This window comes from Brienomyrus brachyistius, chromosome 4, assembly GCF_023856365.1.
Source record: "Brienomyrus brachyistius isolate T26 chromosome 4, BBRACH_0.4, whole genome shotgun sequence".
Taxonomy (NCBI): Eukaryota; Metazoa; Chordata; class Actinopteri; order Osteoglossiformes; family Mormyridae; genus Brienomyrus; species Brienomyrus brachyistius.
Genome location: NC_064536.1, coordinates 30,982,859 through 31,008,474, shown reverse-complemented (window position 1 = coordinate 31,008,474; position 25,616 = coordinate 30,982,859). Strand labels below are relative to the sequence as shown.

The following is a 25,616-nucleotide window of genomic DNA, read 5'->3' as shown; positions in this document are numbered from 1 at the left end:
CCCAGTAGGTACGTGGCGCTTTTGCTCCAGTTGACGCGAGCGGAAGAGGCACGCTGGAAATCGCCAAGAAGTGCTGTAAGCACCTCCATATCCGTGTTGGACCTGATAAAAACAGTGATGTCATCTGCATAAGCAGTAAGTGTAACAGTCACTCCTCCCCCAAGGCTGATGCCAGGTACCGGTGCTCCCTGGAGATGCTTTCGAAAAGCCTGAAGCAGCGGCTCCACCGCCAGTGAGTACAGCAGCCCAGACAACCCACAGCCCTGCCGTATCCCTCTGGTGACAGGAAAAGGCCTGGTGAGAGAGCCATTAATGTTCAGGAGGCTCCACACATTGGTGTACAAGAGTCTAATGTAAGAACCAATCTTTGGACCAAAACCAAAAGCTTTAAGGGTCTTAAACAGAAAGGTGTGGTCCACTCTGTGAAATGCTTTTTCCTGATCTAAAGAGACCAGACCTATGTCCAAAATTTGTTCTGACACAAAAGATCTCTTGCTAAAAAAAAGAACCGAGAAGCGAGACCGGCCGCCAGTTCTTCAGAAGTCCCAGATCCCCCTTCTTTGGCAGCAGCATTAGAACAGCCCTCTGACAGCTGGATGGAAGAAAGCCCATATCAACACTTTCTTGAAAAACACAGAACAAGTCCTCACCAATCAGGGGCCAGAAACATTTATAAAATTCCGCGGTCAGTCCGTCCAGGCCTGGCACTTTCCCGACTGACTGCTCATGGACAGCAGCAGTAAGTTCTGTCAGAGTCAAAGGCTGGCGGAGAAGCGCGCCTTTGGGGGGGGGTTCTGTCATGCCCGGCTCGTCCGCTCCTCGTGTGTGCCACGCCCCCTGCTTACCCACGTGTGCTTCCCTGATCGTCTCCTGCTGTGTCTGATTACTTTGATTAGTCATGTCCTATTTAAGTCCTGGTCCTTGTGGTTACCCTTGTCATTACGTGATTCATGTGCGTAGTGTTGGTCTGCCCTAGCCTTTGCATGTTCCCCGTGTTCCTTTCCCCAAATAAACCCCCGATTTCCCCGATCCTGCCTGGTCTGCCTGGTTTCTGGCCAACCGCCCACACGATCGCCGGTTCGCCCGAGTCTTTGCGTGACAACATGATACATTTTAAAACAGTTGTGCAATTTTAAAAATAAAAAAACTTCATGTTACATTAATCAAAATCTCCTTTGATAAGAAAGCTACAAAATTTTTACAACTTTGCTTTTGTACATAAAACTTTGTACATTTTAAAAATACGTTTGGGCTGCATACACATAACAAAATGTTTTTGTAAAACACCCAAACATCTTACATCTTAAAACATCTGTACATCTTACTTTGAAAAAACTTTCATGTTACATTTTAAAACATCTTTACATCTTACTTTGAAAAACTATCATGTTACTTCTTAAAACATTTGTACATCTTACTTTGAAAAACTTTCATGTCACATTTTAAAACATTTGTACATCTTTGAAAAACTTTCATGTTACATTTTAAAACATTTGTACATCTTAGAAAAACTTTCATGTTACTTCTTAAAACATTTGTGTGACTAAAAAACTATGGTCAAGTTATATTACCAAAAAAAAACTCATCTGATAAATTTATGCAATTTGTGTAACATGTTTGAAAAATAAACAATGTACAACTATGTTCAAGTTAAATTAACAACAACACATTTGATAAATGCATACATTTGGTGTAACGTCTGTAAAATGTTACACTACTTGATAATGGTTGTCCGTTCTTCCCCATTGCTAGCATTCCGATCTTTTGCTCACCCCAGACATGGATACTACATTACAAGGTTTTTCAACGTTTGCATCTCCTTACGCCCCTGACTATCCTTGAACAGCGTGTGGAAGAAATCCCCCTTTTCTTCAAACATCCGCATCCAAATCACGAACGGTATTCTCAGCCCAAAACAGTCGCATTTCGGCCGCTGACATATATTCAGCATTCTGTCCCGCAGCTCCCCGGTCGCGTCCCACTTTATAAAGGTCCTCCGATCTTTACCTTCGTCAGGATTTTTAAACTGCATGGCCATATTGTAGATGTTCCCCCGATTGTCAGGGTTGGAGGTCGCTTTCATCATTGGGATGCCGATAGACTTCAAGTTTTCCCATTCATCTTCAGAGAAACTCAGCAGATGCGGGTCGTCTTTCGCGGGGTCTGCGCCGTCTATGGCGATCTGAAACATGTGCAGTTCCTCCTCATCGTAGTCAAATAGCCAGATCAGTTTATCCCCGTTGGGCATCTCCCAGGTAGCCCTCAGGTATCCCGACGCTCGCATCGTAGGTACCCGTCTACATGCCGTACGAATCTTCCTGGGAGCCCCCGGAGGCCGTACACCTCCTCCTCCTGAATCTTTGACCGTGCCGTAGAATCTTTCATTTCGGGCGTGCCGGACATGTCTGTATCTATATTCTCTGTATTACTTCTTATTGTTAGGCCTACTGCTCGAAGCTTGTTATATTACCCACGGCCCTCTGGGGGGCGGGCGTGGTACTCCCGACATGCATCTTTTGCGTTAGACAAACTTTTTTTTTTTTTTTTAGGATTCTTTAATGTCGTGTCAAGTTTTATGGTTGGTTATGGCTGTTAATGCACTTGTAATCTGTCAGAATCAGTGTATATAGTGTCTTGAAAAGCCAAGACCCGAGAATATTAAAAGCTGACCACAACTTTGGAAACCTGAACATGAAAACCGTCTGCAAACTAAAGCTAGACTATTACAGTATAGGAGTAGCCTGTAAACTCAAACCACTTTAAAAAAATGAATACGACAAATTGACTGCAAGTTGTTTTATTTTACACAAGCTTCATTGAACAGATCAAATTTAACAAAAAAAAATGCCCAGCACAACGGATATGTACAAAAATGGCAAAAAGTCAGAGCAACACAACAGAAAAAAACCCCAAAAAACACACAAGACAAACTCAACTCAAAGTATTACTACACGTAGGGACTTCATCGGGAATGTCTATGGACATTACATTGCAGTCGTCAAAGTTAAACAAAAGATATTCCTCACCAAGAGATGCTCCTCAATGAGGGCTTCGTCAGTGAATTTGCGGAGTTTCAAATACTGCGTTATAGGCATGTGCCTGATGGCCAAGGTGTACTGAGTACTTCAGGGTGTACTGACTCACCTTTACAGTCCCCTGCTGCATCTTCGCAAAGGATTCGGACTTTTGCAGCATCCTGCAGGTCAGGCAGCGCGCAAACTTGCACTGGGTGTCCCACGCCTCATGTTGGCTGCCGCAGAGTGCACATTTGACATTGGCCTTAACCTCAACACCATTTACCGAACCTTTAACTGTGACGGCTGAAGACTCTTGCACGTCCTCCACATTCAAGTCACCGAGGGGTTGAATTTCTGTGTCCTTGGTTGTCGTAAGTTCCACCTTGCCTTGAAATACTCTGGTGGAGAGATTGGTGAACGCAAAGGATGACTGCAGCGCCACAGCATCGACGTGCCTCTCCCAAAGGCAGAGAGGCATCTGGGCAGTACCATCGGCCACGGTGAGGCTCTTCACTGCCTTCTTCACCCCTCTAACAGAGACCATTTTTACTGGTGACGCTGCGACTACCTTGGCTTTCACCAAAGCCACCTATAAAGAAAGCCAGTCATTGCTTTTCCAAACTCCTCGTCCAGAAATTGCGTAATTTTAGAAAAGGTGTACATTGCCATTACAAACATATTCATGAACGCACCTTCCTGCCTACCGGCAAAGTCATGATGTCGACTAATGTCTGCGTCGCAGGTGCCGGAGACTTCCTTGATGGAAATGGAAGTGTTGTCACCGACACCTCCGTATGGTGATTTCCAAGTATGTGAAAGTCGGACGTGCCTTTAAAACCTACCGAAAGAAACCCTAAATCACATTAATGCATGCTCAGTAAACGTTTTCTCTAAAACTGTCCTGTTAAGCGATACTCACTCAAGGTCTTCCTGATGCCAGTTAATCGCACCCCAGTACCACCGTCAGCAGCCTGCACGAACATGGGGCGCTTTCTCTGGCTAAATATCACTACATCGTGAAATTGTTCTCTGCTAGTTTGAATCAAGGCCGTAAAAAAGCCTTTAAAATTGTAAAAAAACTGTAAAATTTAAGCGGCGATACGTCGTGGATATAACCATCGACTGTATCTATGTCCGTCTTCAGTTTTTTTTTTTGCGTTCTCCATGTTCGGATAAAAAGGCAGTTAGGGCAATACCAACATTTATACTCCGTGGAGAGTAGCTGCCAATTCATTACTGATCAATCACATCGGAAAGGGGTGGAGGGATGGTAATTGGTAATTTTTGAATATTGTTATCATGTTAAGGTCGCCACTGACCCGTTTGTAAGTTTAAAATGCATAAAAACACTACATGAATTTGTACGGAAGTCTGTAGAAGACATGCATATTTTTTTTCTTTTCCTTGTCTCGAGATCACGACTTATTTTTTTCTTGTAAATCTCGACATAACCCATGTCACTATCCCATGATCTCGAGGTTTAGTATTATCCTCATGGACGAATGCATCAGATTTTACTTTGATCGTGGACTGTCCCAATCAGAATCATAATCATAATCATAATCAGATTTTATTAATCGCGGAGGAAATTGCTCACATTGCGACTGCGCAATTACATATAAACACGAAGACAGGAACAATATAATATAAGTATAAAAATAGGAAATAAGTGTGAAAAAAATTACGGCACTGTTAAAAATTCTAATAAATAAATTACTTATTTTAAAAAATAAAATAAAAGGAAGAAAAACCTTGACAATATTCGTCCACTATACTTCGCAACAGGAAACAGTGCCTTTGTTACTATCTCCGGGTATGTCTTTGTTGCTGTATTGGTGTGAAGTGTTTATTTTTAATAAAAATTATTTCATTTGATATTTTTAGGTGGATCGCTATACTATATAAAAGGACAGGCAAGGCCAGTCAAAATAAAGGTGGTCTGTGGTGCTGAAGAAGCGAATACAATATTCAATTTCTATGCAAGTTCCACCGGAGCTCACACTGGCCAAAAAAAAACAAGAGATGCAATTTCTAAGAGATTCTTCTGGCCTGGAATGTCAGCTGACATTGATAAATGGGTGAGAAAATGTCACAAGCTATCTTCTCTTGCAGGTTTCTCAAATGTTATACTGTTCTTTTTCTATTAATATATGTAGATAATAGGTTCATATTTATTTCATTCTCTGGTCATCACTGTCATGACCTGCTCGTCGGCTCCTCATGTGTGCCACGCCCCCTGCTTACCCACGTGTTCTTTCCCGATCGTACCCAGCTGTGTCTGATTATTTTCAATCAGTCCTGTGTATTTCAGTCCGTGTCTTAGCTGAGTCCTTTGTCTGTCATTGATGCTAGTGGATATTTGTGCTTCGTGTCCCGATTAAACCCTCGTTTGCTCTGACTTTCGCCTGCCTGCCTGTTCCTGTTTGCTCGCGCTGCCGGTGCGATCCTCCCGTTCAGCTCGTCGCGTGACAATCACAAATTAAGATCCAGTAAGGTATCTTAATAAAATACAACTGAATTAAAATGGTTTTACATTTACATTTACAGGATTTGGCAGACGCCCTTAGCCAGAGCGACTTACATAAGTGCTTCGAGACTCTGCAATGAATTTCCGATGCTAGCTCAATAAGGACCCAAGCTATGAATACTATCTCTGAGAACTCCATTGAGTAGTGCAGAATTTTTTTTTTTTTTTTTTTTTTTTTTTTTAAAACACACCAGAATAAGAGTCGAGAAAGAATATAGAAGTTCTACGTCAAGTATTTCTGAAAAAGAAATGTTTTGAGTCGTCGCTTGAAGACAGTCAAGGATTCAGCTGTTCGGACATCTAGGGGGAGTTCATTCCACCAATTAGGTGCCAGGACAGAGAAGAGCCGAGATGCGTGTCTTCCTTGTGCCTTGAGGGGAGGAGGGACCAGTCGAGCAGTGCTGGAGGATCGGAGAGATCGTGGTGCAGAGCGTTTTAAAAGCAATGTTTCATGTTAGTAATGTAGCAAATTGTAATCATTCTGTTTCAGTTTTAAGAAATGCAGATTTTTGCAGATATGTCTTTTTTCTTTGACAGTGATGCTTTAAATCTTTTTGTTCTATTTTTTTGTCAATTCATTCAATCTTTAATGCAGAACAATATATTTGATGAGTGTCAATTGATTTCAACTATTTGATGTCTATGTCTTTATAGGTGTCAGAGTGTGTGACATGCCAGGCCAGTCAGAATGTAATAAAACAACAAGTGCAATATACACCCATAAAGGTAAGTATAGTTTGTTCTTTTAACATATAGTTCTCAAACTAGAATAGATGCACCACCACAACAGTCAGTTGCTTATTAATGAAATGTATGTATACTATGATATATTCCATTCATTTGGATAAGCCAAATGTTTACCTTTTTAGTTTAGCTTTTCTGAATGTTCTGAATGCAACACTAGATGTGTCAGAGAAACTATAATGAACTATAATCTGAGAGCCTCACGTCATCATATATGACATAAAATTTCCATCTGATTTTACTAGCACCCGGAACAACATGATGGTAAAGTTAGGATACAGCCGGTGTTTAACTACTGACATTTGTGAACATAACCAAGCATTCCACCACCACAGACAATAATCGCATTCCGTTATTTGTTATATAATTTTACTCTTCTTTTTAAGGTCATGGAACCATTTGAGCTGGTTGGGATGGACCTGATAGGGCAATTGGTGACATCAAAACAGGACCATAAATATATATGTGTCCTTGTGGATTATTTTACCAAGTGGTCACAAGCCTACCCGCTAAAATGCAAATGTGCAGAGGAAGTCACCACATGCATTTTGAAATTCGTTTATCAGTTTGGGGCTCCAAAAAGAATCCTGACTGACCAAGGAAGGGAATTCGTCAATGCGGTAAATTGGATTGATCAAATAAGTGACTTTAATGGACAGAGAATATGATACTTAAATTGCAAACATATTCCTTATTATACTGTCTGTACACTTTTTTAGCTTTATTACATATTAATCTTTATTAACAGATCAACAAGCGAGTCTGCACAAACCTTTCAATTGAACGAAGTTTATGCTCTCCTTATCATCCGCAAACCAATGGCTTGGTGGAGCGGATGAATGGGACTATCCAATGGTTGGGAAAATGCATCTTACTAGTTTTTACCTTTGTGACTTCAAGTGTTGTTTATGAGTAACGTGAATTGTCATTATTAAGGTATTCCAAAATATTTTCAGGAAGCATTGGTTTCAAACATTAGCTGATATTTTTTGCTTTTGATTTAACAAATACTCTTTCTGCTTTTGCCAAATACTTTTTCAGAACTCTAAGCAAATTAGTGGGTGAGAGACCAGATACGTGGGACGTATATCTGGATGCAATTATGTTTGGATTGCGCACAAAAAATCAAATCACAACTAAATTCTCACTGTACTTCCTCATGTTTGGAGGCCCGCTACCCTTCTGAGGTGCCAGAACAATACCAGGTTAGGCTATAAATGTTAATACATTTTCAATTCATTATAATTAATTATTTGTCACATAGCTCAGCTGATGTGTTCTGAGACTGTCTATATATGCAAAGTCAATTATTAAATAACAACCCAAACTGTCACAACTATTTGGTTTATAGGTGGACAATGCAGTGGAGCAAAGTATTGGTGAGGAGATAGTGGCAGAGGGAGTGAGACGACTGGATGAGTTAAAAAATGCCATCCATGAAAATATTAAAAAGGCACAAGATTCTGCGAAGAGGCTGAAGTCTGGTGCACAAAGGTACCATTTCAAAGTTGGTGACCGACTGTGGAGGCAGAATATAAGGAGCCAGCAGAGGAAAGGTGGCAAGCTGGATGCCAACTTTCTAGGACCTTATATCATTACAGAAATACAAGGCAAGAATGTCAGTCTGCTGGGGGAGAAGGGTGCCGTTTTCCATAAAGTTAATATGGATCATCTAAAACTGGCCAAAGAGGAGACACCTCGTATCCCTCACAAGATTGACATAAAAGGTCTGTCCCCCACACCAGCAAGCCAAATCTCTGCTCCATTTCATGCAGCCTCTCTTGACTTGACTACAGTTCAAGGGCTATCAGGTCCATCCTCATCTGCCACTTTTGCCTCACCACCGGCCGCGCGTGTGGCCTCACCTCCGGCCGCGCGTGTGGCCTCACCTCCGGCCGCGCGTGTGGCCTCACCTCCGGCCGCGCGTGTGGCCTCACCTCCGGCCTCGCCTTTGGCCTCACCTCCGGCCGCGCCTGTGGCCAAAGGATTCAATTGAGAAATGTACATTTTAGTTTCTCTAAAATGCAATGCAAATAAACATTTGTATAAATGTTATGTCTAGCTTGTTTTCAAGATTTATATTCATTTAAAGTAATTAGGAGATTTATACACTTTTTTTTTTTGCAGATGTGCATGATGCCTGGACAAGGAACGATGTCTATGTTCTGCTGTCAAGGATTGGACTGTAAAAATTGTTTTATTGGGACATTGGACGAATCCGTCCCAATCAGGAGCTTGAGAGTGAGGTATTTGTTGTTTTATTTTTCTATTGTTCCTGAATAGGTCTTGTGACGCCCGCTCCGTCCGTTCCTCGTGTGTGCCACGCCCCCTGATTACCCACGTGTGCTTCCCTGATCGTCTCCAGCTTTGTCCATTTACTTTGCTTGGTCCTGTCTTATTTAAGTCCTGGTCTTACCTGTTTGCCTTGTCTGTCATTGATGTTAGTTGGCGTTTCATGTCTCCTGATCCCCAGTTCCCGATTAAACCCCTTGTTTTGCCCGTATACGCCTGTCCGCCTGCTCTTTGCCCGCCTGCCCGAGCGATCGCCCGCTTTTAAACGGCGCGATCGCAGCCGAGCGTGACAGGTCTAGTGTATCACAGTCAAAATGATGCAATTGAAAGATTCCATATATATATATATATATATATAATCTTGAAAGTATTTTCATATCATACACATTTTTTTTCTCGACTGCCTATTTATGGTGGGCATATTATCAATATATTTTTTTTTTCTGCGAAATACCTGCACTCTGTACACCAGTTCATATAATTCTGTGAAAAAGTTAGACTTCATTTGGTTCCCATACAAATACTGTATTAGTGCCATAAGTAATATAATTTGTTTTTATGTCAGGGGTGGTCAACTCCTGAAAAACCTGGAGGCCAGATTCCTACATGCATTGTAGGCTTCTTTGCTCAGACACACCTGATTCAACTCACCAGTTACTAACCAATCTTACCTAATTAGATGTATCAGAGCTGGGAAATCAGCAAAATGGGCTGCACTCAAGGACCAGAGTTCTCCACCCCTGACTCATATAAGAAGTATTTTTACTAATTATGCAGCATAAGAGGGCAGAGGGAACATTTACGCACTCGCCAGCATTGGTAGTGATACATTTGAAACAATTTTTTTGTTCTTTATCTGTCTCCTTATTCTCTCTACTTGAAGGTGATGCCTATACAACTTAAACAGAAGATGAAGATAGAAGCATAAAAATTATATTTTACATTATTAATAATAAACCGACAGGTTAAAAATGAGCACAATTTGGACATTATATCTAGTATTTCAAATGTCATTTCTAATATGACCATGAACCTGAAAATAATTGACCTTTCATAAATGACATATATGCTGTAATTCTCATCACTAATAAAGTTATTTAAATATCACTTCTCAAAAATGAAAACTCCAAATAATGTAAATAGACAACTAAAAATTTGATGTAGATTTACTGAATTGTTATGGTTTTCATATCTACCGGTAAATATTTGCTTTAAATGTATAGAATTGCTTTATAGAGATGGGGTGTATCGAACATAAAGTTTAATATTGTGACTTTAATATTTCACAGGTCATCAATGGTTATTTAACAGTTTTGGTGAGAAAGTACAACAGCAGAAATGCAGACTGTGCCACTTTGATTGACAGCTATACAATGAGTAACATCTGGATGGGTAAAGGATCACGGCTAAAGGTTTGTAGTTGGATTGCTGTGTACAATTTATTGTATTGTAGGTACATTTTTACTATTCAAATTTTCTAATGTTAAGTACTTTGTTTATACGTTTTTCAGATCAGTCCCATGGATTTTAATATAATTGTAGGCATCATCAATGACAATCAACACTGGATGTTAACAGTGAGTTGCTCATGACCCATCGAAGGTTTTAGATACTGTTTAAACCTCAGATAAACGTCATTCAACTGTTAAACTCTCTTTAGAAACGTTGGAAAATGGAGATGAGATGTTTATAGCAGTAGGAATATGTGCTTCTGAAATTCTGTAGAGGACGGTACATTCTGTAGCCTTTGCTTTCTCTCCCTTCACCTGGGCGTTATACGTTTTACCAAAACTCTTTCAAATGTTCAAGGATTGCTTGATACCATCAGAATCTTCCTGATGTGATTGCCTTCAAAATTCACTGTTCACTGAGTCACTGTTACATGTGTTTAGTACATATATAACTTAATAAAATTTGTTTGGGTTGAAAAGTGTTACTTAGGTATAAAATAAAGCAGCATTCTTGGTGTTTCTTACGCAGGTAATGTACCCACATGAGAAACGGTCCCTTTATTTGGATCCTTTGGGAGGATCTCCAATTAAATTGAGGAAATGCTTAGAATCGACAAGGTACTTTCTGCTGTAACATTTTCTCCATAATAATAATAATAATTATTATTCATGTATGAACATATGATAATATCGACTGAAATTTGGTATTCAAGGGCATTCCTGCTAAGCAAAGGTGGACCTAGGTGGACCTGCAGTACCCTCCCTCACAAACTTCAGAAAGGCAGCACATCCTGTGGAGTCTTGGCTTTGAAAGTAAGTATTGAATAGTTGTTTCCATGGGCACTTTGTACTGAAATGAAAATGGTACTTGACTTTGGAGTCCTGTGTCAGAAAAAAAAACGGGAGAACATTTCAAGCTGGATTTAAGGAAGCACTTCTTTACACAGCGTGTAGTCAGAGTATGGAATAGCCTTCCTGATAATGTAGTGCAAGCTGAATCCTTGGGTTCCTTTAAATCAGAGCTAGATAAGATTTTAACGACTCTGAGCTATTAGTTAAGTTCTCCCCAAGCGAGCTTGATGGGCCGAATGGCCTCCTCTCGTTTGTATAGTTCTTATGTTCTTAAGTGTTTGTGTACTAAAACACTAGATCTTGTCCTGAAAGTCTGATTTGAATAAAATCTTTTTCAGTTTGCTGAGAGCATTTTCAAAGGGGAGGACATTAATATTAGTACTGACCAAAAGGCAGTTGAGAAGCTGAGGCTGGTTATTGCCATGACTCTCATCCGAGAATCTGGTATGTGATCAGTGTGACTCTTCTTCTGAACTGTGTTCCTTATTAAAAGGACAGTATAAAACCCCGTACCTGTAATGTACAGGATGTTTAACCTTACACCACATTTGTTTGTATATGTTATTGATGTATTTACTAAACTGAAGTGTTTGCTTTCTTTACAGACAGTCTCAGCAACCTCTGCCATTTTTGTGGGTTGAAGGAGTCTGGCAAACTATGGGTAATTTCTACAATATTGCAATACATTAGTGATAAGCGTACTTATAAGATTCATTTCTTTGATAATAATATTGTAATACAAAAGGTATTGCTTTTCTTTTCATGGATGTGGATTGAGTATTCAGGGGTCATAGTAGCTGCTGGTTCTAGCTCTAGGAGCAGAGCGCTAACTTGACATAGGTGTCTAGTGTTTGTCATTATTATTAGCAAATTTCTGCTTCTGTTTTGTGTAATGGTGTATACATTTATCAAGTTGGTGGCTGCCTTTTTAAACCATAAGCAATACTGAGTGGATCTGGGCATTTATAAAGCATCTCACCATGCTCCTTCCTCCTAGATTTGCTGAATCAATTATTTTTATTGTTTTTTTCTCTTTTGGAGAGAAACTTTGTATTTCAGTCAAAAATGTACAGGCAAATGGATTTAACTTGATCAATCAGGCTGCTGTTTGGATGAAAAGGGTGTTTTGCTAGATAACACAGATAAGAAATTCACTATTTCTCAAGTGAGTGCAAGTGAGTTTCCAGCTGTAACCTGCACAAGTAATTTGATGAAACACTGGACACTGACTCCAACAAGAGTCACTGAGAGAGTATTTACCTGTCAGATAGTCAGTGAGGATATGAGGGCAGATAGTGAACCAGCTGGTATTGGTGTTTGCAAAATGTTTACAGCCATTAAGTTGAGCAATTATATCAACAGCCTGTCATCTTTAGTCTGCTCATCTGATTTTTCTATATACTGATGTTTTAGGACATCAACTGTTATTATATGTAGACAGCAATCTTCCCTGAATTTCATATTATGATTACATTAATTGCTATGAATATTAAATGTGAAAAGTGTAAACTATACTACATTGGAAACACTCTCCCTTCCCTGTAGATCTGCTGTGATGTTTGCAGCAGATGGTACCACCATGACTGCGTGCAGAATCCTCCTGTTGATCAGGACTATATTTGTCCAGCATGCACCTAAGGAATTATCAGTTTATTAGTTTTGTGTTTCATGTAGGATTATTTATTTATTTATTTGACAATGTGACTAATTTTACTTATTTATTTGCTTATTGCTTTTATTTTAATCATATTGCCTTACTTGTTTGTTTTCTAATATTATTATTATCATCCATAATAAGTTCGTTTTTGATGTTAAGCCTTTAGTTTGTAGTCATTGTTCGAATTGTTAATTGTATTATTAAAGTTTCTATGCCTTCACAAATAATTTGCCTATAGAATCTCAGATGATATCTATAGGAAAACTTTAATGATTAAATGAATAATTACAACTAGAACATTAAGTTAAGTTCCTACATTATATCCCATTTTATGCCCACTTGACATCAGCAAGGTCTGTTTCATAATCTGTGTAAGTACAGTGCATTATATGTGTTGCCATGAGACAACATATTCATTTTTTGGCATTCAAGATCATTGGCGTTCAAACTGTAATTTTAACTACAAATCATGATGCAAACTTGGTACCAAAACATACATGGCAAGTTGTTACATTCCGTAATTATCTATTTCTTTAAATATGTCGCTTGCTAGCAGCATTTCGTGATAGAATCAAAGGGGAGAATGGAAATGAACTTCCTGCCAGGATAGCCGTCATAAAGATAAATATCTTTTTCGTTTAAGTATTTCGGATCACTGTACCAGAACACTCTCTTCATTATGGAAAAAGATAATTACTAGATATGTATAGGGAATAATATTGTGTAATTTGCTTTGATTCTTAAAGCGAATTACTTCCTTGTTCTCAAACTAGTAAACTGATGACGAGAAAAATAAATCACTTGCGTTCTCGTTCGGAGCTCATCGTTTACATGTCACAGTTTATCAGTTTTATATGGGTGAAATGCAGCCTTCGTGAAGTGGGACATTTGTTTTCTAAATGTGCAAACGCAATTTAATATTTCTGTTGCATATTTAGATTGACGGAACTGCGTATTTTCCCACTTCGAATGGAAGAAAAGAGCGGTGCGCGCTCCCGACAGGGGGTGCATTTCACGGCAGGGGTGCAGAATAGTGATGGGATTTATGGCTCTTTGAGGGGATCCGGATCTTGGCGATCCGTTCCTTTCAAAGAGCCGTTCAAAAGAACGGCTCTTTTGGCTCTTTTTAAATATTTAGTCAGTTTTAAGAAGCCAGCTTGGGGGTATCTCAGTTTATCCTGGAAATAATCACTGGGAGGAATGATGAGGTGAGATTTGTAGTTAAATAATTAACACTCAGATATCACACACCAATATCTGAGTTTGAATTATTCTGAAATATTGATTATTACCTCATTTGTCATGTGTGGACTATATTCCATAGGGCTGCACAACATCCCTCTGCTTAGACAGTGACATCACTATTTTGGATTTACCTTTAGTACAAAGTGTGTGTATGTGTAAAGCTACGTTGACTTATGTTATTCATACAATACCTACTCACAAATAAACACAAACTAACAAAAACAAAGCCGGCTGCAATGAATTTCTGTGCAAAACAGCTTTTACTACAAACACTTCCACACAAGAACATTGTTATCACGGCAGCGTGCACAAGTCATGGCTCCGCTCCTATACCCAATGACAGAGGCACGCAGGTTTTTTTTCCACTGGAGTACTCACGTGAAGGATGCGTGCACAACTATCATCATGCTGTTAGGCAGTAGCACCCCTGCGCTGGGTGCGCCCCTCCCTCTATAACTGTTCTGTCTCGCGGAGCTAATTTGTGTGCATCTGTGTGAAACACGCATAGGAAAAAAAGAACGACAGAAAGAACGGCTCCCCCCAGCCGCGACTCGGCTCCCATCGTTCATGTTTATGAGCCGTTCAAAAGAATCGGTTCGTTCGCGAACGTCACAACTCTAGTGCAGAATTCGGCACAACACCGGAATTAGCATGCTAAACTTCCGAATTGTTCATGTGAGACGTACCGGTTGCTTGTTTTCCAAAATCAACATATGGAAAAGTTAATTTTGCTGTGTGGAACAATGGTCATTTGTTGGTGATGATTTTTAAGTTTGTATTTTTAAGTTGTATTTTGTTTACGTTATGGGTCATTCCATGTCAAATCGTCAGACTTGGACCTCCTCGTCATGGATTGTAATGAAACTTGGCATGCTGATTTGGTCAGATGAGTAACTCATGAAACTGAAATTAGGCGTGTCTTAGATCAGAGGGAGGGAGATTTAAGCAAACAGTTTTACCTTTTTTCCAGGTGGGATGGTATGACTTTGACGGGCTTTATCTTAATGTAATCTGCACGGAAATGGTCCTCATATTGTTTTAATGCTATTGTCCAGATTATGAATAATCATTATGTAATAATTACTTATGCCTGTGCTTGCTGTACTATTTTGTTTTAGTTTGGCTGCCATTAAAAAGGCCCATTAGTGATATGAAGCCAAGTGACGCCACATATGTCAAGATATCCTTGTAACACCTTAAAAATCAAAGAGCAAATTTTCTGGAGATGTTCATGGCATTATGAGCTACCTTTAGTAAAAAAAATCAATTTTGAAATACATTTCTGTGCAGCTTACATTAAGGTAAATATAGCTGTCAGTCATAGTCCCCCCCCCTGGAAAATTAACTCTGTCTGCTTAAATCTCCCTCTCAATATTGATCCAAGACAAGCCCAATTTGTTTCATGAGTTACTTATGTGACCAAATCACCACGCCAAGTTTTGATAAAATCCATGACGACGAGGCCCGAAAGAGTGATGTTTTGAAATGGATAGACCCTTACGTTCACTGTGGCTATGGAAAAGGTTCAATCGGACAATAAAATGTTCTGTTTGTTCTATTTTGTCACTTTTTCACATTTTGTCATGTTAGCTACCATATGTGATAAGCTTCCTTGGTGAAATACTCATGCTCTGTTAGGTACTGATCACCACTATATTTGGGAAAAATCAGCTAATTCTTAATAGAATGATTAATTATGGCAATAGACCGATTTGAACTAATTAGATTTTTGAAAATCCTAAAATTGCAATATATGCCGTATTTTTCGGACCAATATTCGGACCATAAGACGCACTTTTTCTCCCCCAAAAGTGCAGAGAAAAGGCCACTGCGTCTTATGTTCTGAATATTGTTCTGCTCACATCCTTTAACCCTCTGGGGTCGAGTGCACTGTCGGCGACGCAGTGTACTTTTCGCATCTATTTCAGTTTTTATCTCGCTGGAAACAAATGCTGGCTATATTCGTAATTTGTCTTTTCAAAACACCCATTGTCGGAAGTATTAAAGTTTTAAATTGCAAAATTGGCAAAAAATCACACCATGTCACCTTACTTTGTTTTACCTGCATCATGGGTGTGTAGTACCACTGTCACACGAAGATCGCTATTCCCATTCTAAATAGCGGCATTAGCACCGATTCAAATCGCATTGGCATGGCAATTTGCTGAAAAACGCAGTGGTGAAACACGATCCAGATACCTTCCCATTAGCGCCATAAAAGGGGGGGGGGGGTGTGGCCAGGCAAGGATGCTTGACAAAATATTTTAGGACGCTATTTGGATTAGAATCTTTTTTTTCCATTTCCCTCCTTTAAAACTAGGTGCGTTTTATGGTCCGCAAAATACGGTGTACAGTATATCACAGGAAGAAGTATTGCAACGTGACTTTTCTTTCCCCAATCTTGTATAGCCCTAACTGGTATGAAACAAATCTATGTGAGGCTGCATAACGTCCCAGCCATGTTTGTACACTGTACTTTTGTCAATTTGACTGCTGTGGCTAGATCTTAAAGTAAGAACCTTATATATCCTTTTTTTTTTTTTGCTAGTTATGCAAGTCTATAAGAAATAAACTTCATACCAACCACACGACTGCGATTGGTACAGTGGGAAATGTTTTTGTATGTGTATGGGAAGTTTAGCACACTCCTGCATGTACTAACGAAAGGCTTGTACAATAAATGCATACCAGTCATTCACTGATGCATGTTGTCTTTTTGTAGACTTTGAAGAGCTGTCACGTCAAAGGTAAATATCTTGAACCCAATGTCTTTACTCTAAATTAAAACATAATTGGTGATAATCGGCTTGGATGACCTTAAAAGACATCAAGTTTATGTTTTCAACAAAGATAAGTGCTGGGAAATGTTGACACAAAGAAAGTTCTGTGTCATTTTTCCTCTGCAGATTTCTGGCGGACTAACACGCTTGAGAAGACAAAGTGATAGGCAGTATGCTTTGTGCACTTGCAGAACCCTGCATTGCTTGCTCATGTCATACTATTTTACTGCATAGGTTTGCTATAGCACTAGAAACGTAGTATTCTATGGGTACTTATGTTACTGCTTAACACGAAACATTTGTGCCATTGCGTGTTGCACATTGGCTGTGCAGTGACAGAGAACCTGTCGCACAATATGAGAAATGGCCATGATACTCATATTAAGCAGCCAGAGTATATTTGTATCAGTGGGATGAGGAATCTGTAGGTCTTTCAATAAATTCTGTTAGTGACAGGACAAATCGGCATACGTGCGACAAAGATTTTGGTCATTTAGTGTTGAGGCAAAAATGTTGATGTGTATAATATGGATGGTTGGCAGTGTGACTTAACAGGCAAGTTGTAGAGTTCTCTGTTTTTAAAAATCAAGTCATGTGACACAGATGTATTATAGTATAAGGAGTATAAAGGTTTCTAAAATTTGAAATTCATTGTAAATTGTGCTTTAATGCCTGGACACTTCAATATCTAACATATGTAACAGGGCAGAATGATGTTGGTGTACACTCTCACAGAAAACCACCATTGGAACGGCTCCTGACAAAACACATTGTCAAATGCATATATGTGGATATGACTGCACAGTAAATTTGGAAGGATGTGTGCCTTGTATTTTTTCTTTTCTTATCTCTCCCCCCTGTTCATTTGCAGATGCCTCGCACTAAGGCTTCCCGGCGTTCAGCAGCAGCAGCAAAGAAGAGGCTAATGGATAGGCGTCGAGCTACTGGTAGTGATGTTGTGGCTGAGACTGACGGGGTTAACCCATTTCCCCGACCCAAAATGGTGATGACTGCGACTCGGCGGACGAGCCACAACCAACAGCCTGACCAGGCCGCACAGCCGCGGCCTGTGTCTGTCATGGCTGTGACTGATGACGGGGTTAACCCATTTCCCCCCTACCGGAATGCCAAAATGGTGATGACTGCAACATTGCTGATGAGCTATGACCACCGGGTTCCCGCCCTGGGTGCCATTTGTAGGACCGTTGACAAGTTTTGTATGTCTTGTCCTTCTCACGAGGAAGGAAAGGCGCGGACAGACGAGGTACCGCAGCCCCCTCATAAAAGAAAGGCTGCAATAGCTGACCCCAAATACTTGAATACTGAACCTCAACCTGAACTGAAAAGGAAAAAAGCACAAAAAGCAAAAAAAGCACCCTGGTGCAGCCAAACCCTAACCCAACCCTGGATCAGCAACAGCATGTGAACCCTGTAACTATACCTGTATCCCCTCATTTTCCTCAGGCACCTACAGTGAGAGGCTCCTTCCATCAAGGACACCCACGATTTGGAGTCAACAGTAACAAGCAATGTGTCGCTAATAGTTTGATTGCCATACTAACGTGTAAGGTAAAGAACATCTTAAGCTGGTCAGTCACAGACATTGATCAAGTCTTGCTGAATGGAGACGACCTCTACAGTACCATCAGAGACGCTGGGAGAATTCAAGATGCTTCTGGGTATCTGTTTGTCAGAGATCTACCAACAGAGTACACGTTGAATGGTGATAGATTTGAAATAAACTACCACGATGACATGTTTGTTGGCTTGTTTGGTGTGAGCGAATACGGAGATATGCGTGATGTACTTATGTCAGCTGATGAAGCGGTAAGAAAAGTATTCTTACAGTATAATGCATGTCTCTTCACTCTAAAAGTCAATACCTGTGCTATAATTAAGCAAGGGTCATGGTATGTGGTGATTGACTCACATTCCCGAAGGGAAGATGGCGCAAGCGAAGCATCGGGCAGAAGCATACTGGCTTACCACTCTAGCCTAGAATCTTTGTTGAACCACATTGCTATCCTGGGCCTGTCTTTAGGTGCAATGGGGGAGCAGTTTGAGATTACAGCTGTAAGTGTGAGTGTATCCACTGAAAGCATCCTGCAGCAGCATTCAGAAGGTAACTCCTCATCGGTCACCAGACTCGACCAGTTGACCAATCTTCCAGAGACTGGATATGGTACGGTAAGGCTGAATGTGACAGATGAAGCACGTTAGGATGATGTCTGTGCCAGCAAGGAAGGTGATGTGGTCTTTATCAGTGAGCTACGCAGTGAGTGGTTTTACTTCTGTCCTTTGACAACGCAGCAGCAGAGACGCCTTTCCTGTAAACTAGGTGTGGTGTATGTCGAGCATGGTCATGTAGACGTGACTGCAGAGTTTCCAATGGATGATCCTTGCAGAACGATGCCTATCACTGGTGATGGTAACTGCTTTTTCAGGTCTGTGGCCTTTGCTATAACTGGAAGTGAGAGAGAACACAGGAAAATTAGATGTGCTATTGTTGCCCACATACTAAAAAATGAATCCAGGTATGCCGCTTGTCTGAGAGAAGGTCACTCTTCTGTCACTCAGTATATCGCCGTGTCACGGATGAAGTATGTTGGTACTTGGGCATCTGAGGTAGAGATTCAAGCTGCTGCTGATCTGCTTGGTGTGCATATTTTCACATACTCTGATGATAAATGGTTAAAGTACGCCACATATCTTGGTTCTGATAGTGATCAGGCAGGTATATACCTGAAACATTGTAATGAGTCACATTATGAGGCTGTAACTAGTGTGAAAAGGCGTGATGCTGACGGTTGTGCTGCGACATGCTCTCAGATTGCCACTTCTGGTGTGCCTTCATCGTGTCGTCGGAGACTGGAACGACAGAAAAGACGGTATGAAGTAAGTAAGGTGTACAGGGAGGAACAACTTGAGAGAAGCTCAAAGCGCCACCGTGAGAATGAAGTGTACAGAGATCACGTGAAGCAGTCAAGCATCTGTAAGTATGCCACAGACGTGGAGCACCGCAAACGTGTGACGCGATTAAGCGTGAGTAAGTACGCCACAGACGCTGAGCATAGGCAATGTGTGATGCAGGAAAGCGTGAATAAATATGCCGTAGACATTGAACACAGGGAACGTGTCAAGCGTGAATAAATATGCCGTAGACATTGAACACAGGGAACATGTCAAGCGTGAATAAATATGCCGTAGACATTGAACACAGGGAACGTGAAAGAGTTTATGGCCTGTAAGCATGCCACAAATGAAAGTCACAGAGAAGCTGTGCAGAAACAGAAATTGGAAGCCTACCATTCTAATCCAGTGTACCAAGCAGCCCGGAAGCAAAGCAGCATTAATAGATACAAAATGGACACGCGTTATGCCACCTCAGTAAAAAGCAGAAATATTGAAAAACGGACTAAAGAGAAGGATAAAAGAAAATAAATTGCCCATGTGATTGAACAGTTTAGAGAGAAAATAAGTAAAGCCCCAGAATACATGTTCCAGTACAATCCTTGTGGTATGTCAAGACAGGAAGCGCTGGCTTTGCTTTGCTAACTGAACAAGAAGCAGTCTGAGATCTTTTATAAAATACGAAGCTGGTGTTTACAGAAGACACGTGGTGAAAATCCAGAACCATTTCATGTATTCATATCTGGACCTGGAGGTGTGGGCAAGTCTGTCTTAATCAAAGCAGTACACTATGAGGCATCTCGTATCTTGTCAAAGTTGTCGGATAACCCGGATGAGAGACACATGCTACTGATTGCTCCGACAGGGCTTAGTGCCTACAACATCAACGCAGTGACGATACACGCCTGTTTCCACATTGCAACAGATGTGAAGCTGCCTTATCAACCACTTGGAGATGAGAAAATAAATTCATTGAGAGCTGAACTGGGAAGCCTGCAGATATTGATTATAGATGAAATTTCAGTGGTCGATCACAAACTGCTTTCGTATATTTATGGCAGATTGAGACAAACCAAGCAAACTGGAGATTATTCTGCTTTTGGTAATGTCTCAATAGTTGCCGTTGGAGACTTCTACCAGCTTCGTCCTGTGAAAGGGAAACCTTTGTATACTGAGACTAAAGGTGTCAATCTGTGGCAGAATCATTTTGCTTCAGTGGAGCTGACAGACATCATGAGACAGAATGATATGGCGTTTGTGCAGTTGCTGAATCGGCTAAGGAAATGTAAAAGGGGTGATGCAATGCTAGAGGAAGACATTGCTATGCTGAAACGGTGTGTGACAGGTAAAGGCGAAGACAGTACTTCTCTCCATATGTATGCGACTAATGATGAAGCCGATCTGCATAACTATCGCATGCTGCGGAAAGTATGCTCAGACCCTGTCATCATTCACGCTCAGGACTTTGAAAGGGTTGCTGCAACTGGCCGACTGCAAAGGAAAGCTGGACATCATGCAGAAGCTTGCAAGACTTGTCTCCCAGAAACACTTCACGTAGGCGTTAATGCACGGGTAATGCTGCTGAAAAACATCGACGTTTCAGACGGCCTGGTAAATGGTGCTTTTGGAACGGTAAGTGAGGTGCGCTTTGGTACTGAGGATGACTTCCCATCTGAAATATATGTCACGTCTGACAATGAAGCAGCTGGTAAGTCACTCCGAGCAAAGAAGCCATGCTTAATCAAAGGGATGGACAGAGCGACACAAATCAAACCAGAGAAGGAGAGAGTGGGAAACAGTGGTGCAGCACAGCGTCGGATTCCATTGAAATTAGCTTGGGCTTGCACAGTACACAAAGTACAAGGTCTGACAGTGGATATGGCTGAATAAATTTGCAGCTGGACAAGCATACGTAGCATTAAGCCGTGTGACTTCTCTGGAATGCCTCATAATAGAAGACTTCAAGGAAAGTGTTATATATGCAAAACAGGACATAGAGTGCAATGCAAAGCATGCCTGCATTTATTGAACTTGTCACGGAACTGGCATCATTATGCAGAATTCTGCTCCACAATGTTCAAGGACTCTGTAAAAAGTGAAGGGGTCACTTTTTGAATTTGGTTGGTATTAGTGTTTGGGTGTAAATGCGTCCGGTACTCTGTTTGGGGGGAGTAATGGTGGCCTACATATGGTAGCGCATTAAATTGGCAGACTACATTTCCCATCATCCCTTGCTCACAGAACAGTAAAATTCCACACCTCCGTTTACTGCTTAGCTCAGTCATGTATTTATTTATGGCAACATCTTTGAACAGTGAGGTACCCACTGTTCAAGCTTCGTCCACTGGCCATAGCAAATTTAGAAATATATGTGAACATGCAGACAACTCTCACCAGCTTCCATACCGGTTGCTGCTTTCTCTGGTCCCTCGGCATACTGGTTCCCTGCGGAAGCGCGCGCCGCACTGGGAAGGTTCCTTTGCCAATAGTGGAACGGGGGAAGGGGATGGTTTGGCACAGGAGGGGGGTGGATGAGTGATGTTACGTCTGTTATTGTTTTGTTGGGCAATGTTTGATGTACTGTTTGGAAGATCCGGGGAATGTAGTCACTAATGGCCAGCTATTCTGTTATGTTTGGTGTTAAACGTATGTGTTGTAAGTTGTCAGCATATGACACTCAAATCTGTTTCCCCCCTGTAGTTAGGCTGTCCCAATTAACCTATTGGGAAGCAGTATATAAAGAAAGGGGGTTAGAGTAAAGGGTGTTCTTTTTCTTTTCGCTATGTGGCCTGTAATGATTGTGGGAATGCCAATAGTGGGGGCAACAGTTTGATGTGAGGCTGGAAAGGCATTGAAAAATAAAGTTACCTTTTTTTTTTTAGAAGACTCCTGCATCTGTGCCTTGTTTCTCCCCATCTGCACGCCGGGGTGTTTACATCCCCTTAACGAGGCGGGGCCTGCCCAGCCCTCACCTTTTTCACAGACTCGCATGTCACCTGAATGAAGTAAAGTATGATGGATGGTATATGGAAGCTGATATCATCTGCTTGACAGAGACATGGTTAAATTCAAAGGAAGACACAGAAAAGGTACACTTGAGTGGTTTTTCATTCTATGTGAAACCGAGACATCGCACACATCGGTGACGATTCAATCTTCGGCGAACTAAAGAATCAACAGCATGGTGGTGTGGGCGTGTGTCTTAAAATGGATGAGAGAGGGATATAGGGCTCTCGAAGGAACAAACAGGCACGCTTAGGTTCACTCAAAAAAACACTTTAATACAAGTGATACAAGACAACCTTGCATTAAAATCAATATCAATTAAAAACAATGCAAGATAACCTTATACCACCAAAGATATAGAATAGTATAAAACATACGAATATATATATATAGGAAGCAACAATAAAAATATAGGTAAGGCGAACTATTATCACAAGCGGTGATAATTCATCCCCTTAATCAATCGAAAGCAAAAGCAGCTGCTAAACTATTTACACTCGGACGTGCCATCGTCACCCACCTTCACACACGGACTGGGGAGCCCTTTTCAGTCCTGGCAGGAGACCAACACGTGAGTTCCGAGAAATGCCGGGCGATGAGCGCTCTATCCCACGGCTGAGCTCCGGTCAGTAGAGTTTTTCCCATCCTTTATACTAAATTGGGTGCTGCGTGTGGGCAGGGGACGAGCTGGCCAGGCTCACCCCTTCCCCCCTTTGTCCGAGTGTTGCTGCTTGTGATAATAAAATATGCGTCCTGGTGTCGTGCTTTCCTATTCTACCCCCCCCCCCCCCCCCCCCCCCCGGGAGGCAATTTTAAGGTGCCGTATACCAACCCCTCCTGTCTCCCGGAAACCAAGACAAACATCCTGGCTTCTTTTATGAGCCCAAGTTTTTTTTATGGCAGGACAGGGTTTGCGGGGCGGGCCCGGACATAGGCATGGGCAAGGTGGGGCAATGCCCCCCTAAATGCTGTGACTGCCCCCCCAAACGTGAAGGCATGCAAAATTCCGAATTTCATAAAAACTTTAAGTAAAAGGGTCAGAGCGCTCTCTGCTCGCTTTCAAACTAGCTACTGATTGGTAGATGTAGGGAGGGAGTGGCTACTCACTTCATTTGCTTGCTCGTCTCACTTGCTCGTCTCACTTGCTCGTCTCACTTGCTCACAGTCACGGCACGACAGAGCTCAAAACTCAAAAAAAAAGACATTGTTCTAAATCTTTTCTTTCGCGGTCTCTCACCGGAATTATTTAATTACTATAACTCTGTTCTTCTTCTCTATCTTCTCTCTCTTTCTCCTCACTCATTTACAATTTGTTGAAGTGAATCAAGTAACGAGTCGACAATGCACAGATTTCTGGTTGCTAAAGCTAAACCTAGCAGTAGCAGTGGAGCTGCCAGCAGCAGTGCTACGGATTTAGCAGCAGTGGAGACAGAATCATTACCCGGTCCCGGCTCATCGGGTAGTACTGCTTGTGGACTCGCCACAAACCATTGTGCCCGGTCCAGTACCAGTACAAGTTTTTCTAGCTGCACAAGCACCACAGCCCCCGCTGCCCCCACCGTTCGCAGTCCAGTGGCCACTGCGGATGATGTAGACATAGGCTTGAACACCATAGCACCGTCACAACCCATAGCTCTTGTTTTCCCCAAGCGTAATTTTGGTAAAAATGCACGCTCATTCTGCCCAGGCTGGTATCGCGGGAGACCATGGCTCGAATATTCAGCAAAGCTTGATGCGTGCTTTTGTTTCCCATGTCGTAAATTTGGCGGGAACAATGACTGGGATTTGGTTTTTACAAAACAAGGATTTAATAATTGGAAAACGGCATTGGAAAAGAACAAGGGACTCACAAAGCATGCATCAAGTCAATGCCACATAAAAAATGCAAAAGCATGGTCTGAAATGTCCCAAAGAGAGGCCACAGGGGAAACTATTGGTAATTTATTAGGGCCAACACAAATGGAAAAAAATAGATATTATATAAAAACAATTGGAGAAGTAGTTCAGTTCCTAGCAGTAAATGAACTTCCACTTCGTGGCAGTGTGGAGAGCTCAAATGAAGATGATTTCTCTGCAGGACTGTTCTTAAAAATGGTTGACTACACACTAGCAAAGGACCCCAAATTTAATGAAATAAACAAACATATCCCACTAAATGCAAAATACACCTCTCACAACATACAAAACGAAATTATTGATACTCTGGCCAAAATGGTATTGAAAAAGATCAAAGATAATTATGACAACGCAGATTACGCTGGGTTTTGCATTAAAAGTGATGGAACTAGGGACAGATGCAATGTGGAGAATCTGTCCGTCATGGTTAGATTTGTCTCTAAAGGCATTCCAGAGGAACACCTGATTGGTCTGCTTGACCTCAGTCAGTTAAATGCTGAATTTATTACCACCCAAATTCTTGAGCATCTTTCTGACTCAGGCTATAGAGCAGCTGAAATTATCAGTCAGTGCTATGATGGAGCTGCTGTCATGAGTGGAGTCAGGGGTGGGGTTCAGGCCTTATTGCAAAAGAAGGTAGGAAAGGATATTCCTTATATCCACTGCTATAACCACCAGCTGCACTTGGCAGTGGTCCATGCAATGCAAGCAGAGCCATGTGCAAAAACCTTTTTTGATCTATCAGGATCACTGCACTCATTTTTTCACCGTCATTATGTGTCACAGAACTATAATGTTCCCTCCCTTAAACGACTGTTGGAGATCAGGTGGACAAGCCATCATGATGTGACCAAGTGCCTTGTGGAGAATCAGGATGCTATTATGAGTATCCTGTCAGAAGTTACAGAGGACAGAGCCGCTGCTATTGATATCTGTACAGAAGCATCAGGGTTATTGATAATGTTAAGGAGGCATAATTTCTTTGAAATAGGAAAATTTCTCCTAAAAGTTCTGGGTTCGTTGACGTCTGCAAATGTTATGCTGCAGGCTCATTCTGTTGACCTGTGCTGTGCTTCAGAAGTAGTCAGTGCATCTCTACGGGCTTTGAAGCAGATGAGAGATGAGGAGAGCGAGGCATTAACCAGCATGCCTGCACCAGGTGCTAAAAGAAAGAGAACAATGAGCTCACTGCTCACAGATAGTGTCACTATGTCCACTGTAGGCCATGCAGACGACTCC

The 25,616-nt window shown here is 41.3% G+C and overlaps 1 protein-coding gene and 2 long non-coding RNA genes across 13 annotated transcripts in view; 2 read left to right on the top strand and 1 right to left on the bottom strand.

Annotated features, from left to right (window-relative positions):
- LOC125740322 (polymeric immunoglobulin receptor-like) overlaps positions 1-25,616 on the bottom strand; it is a 176,212-nt gene that overhangs the window by 135,741 nt on the left and 14,855 nt on the right. The window lies entirely within an intron of this gene.
- On the top strand, positions 6,176-7,097 carry LOC125740380 (uncharacterized). Its single transcript, XR_007397605.1, has 3 exons — positions 6,176-6,270; positions 6,675-6,908; positions 7,037-7,097. It is a non-coding gene; the product is annotated as an uncharacterized LOC125740380 (long non-coding RNA).
- Positions 7,336-10,649, top strand: LOC125740383 (uncharacterized). Its single transcript, XR_007397608.1, has 3 exons — positions 7,336-7,493; positions 9,870-9,992; positions 10,561-10,649. It is a non-coding gene; the product is annotated as an uncharacterized LOC125740383 (long non-coding RNA).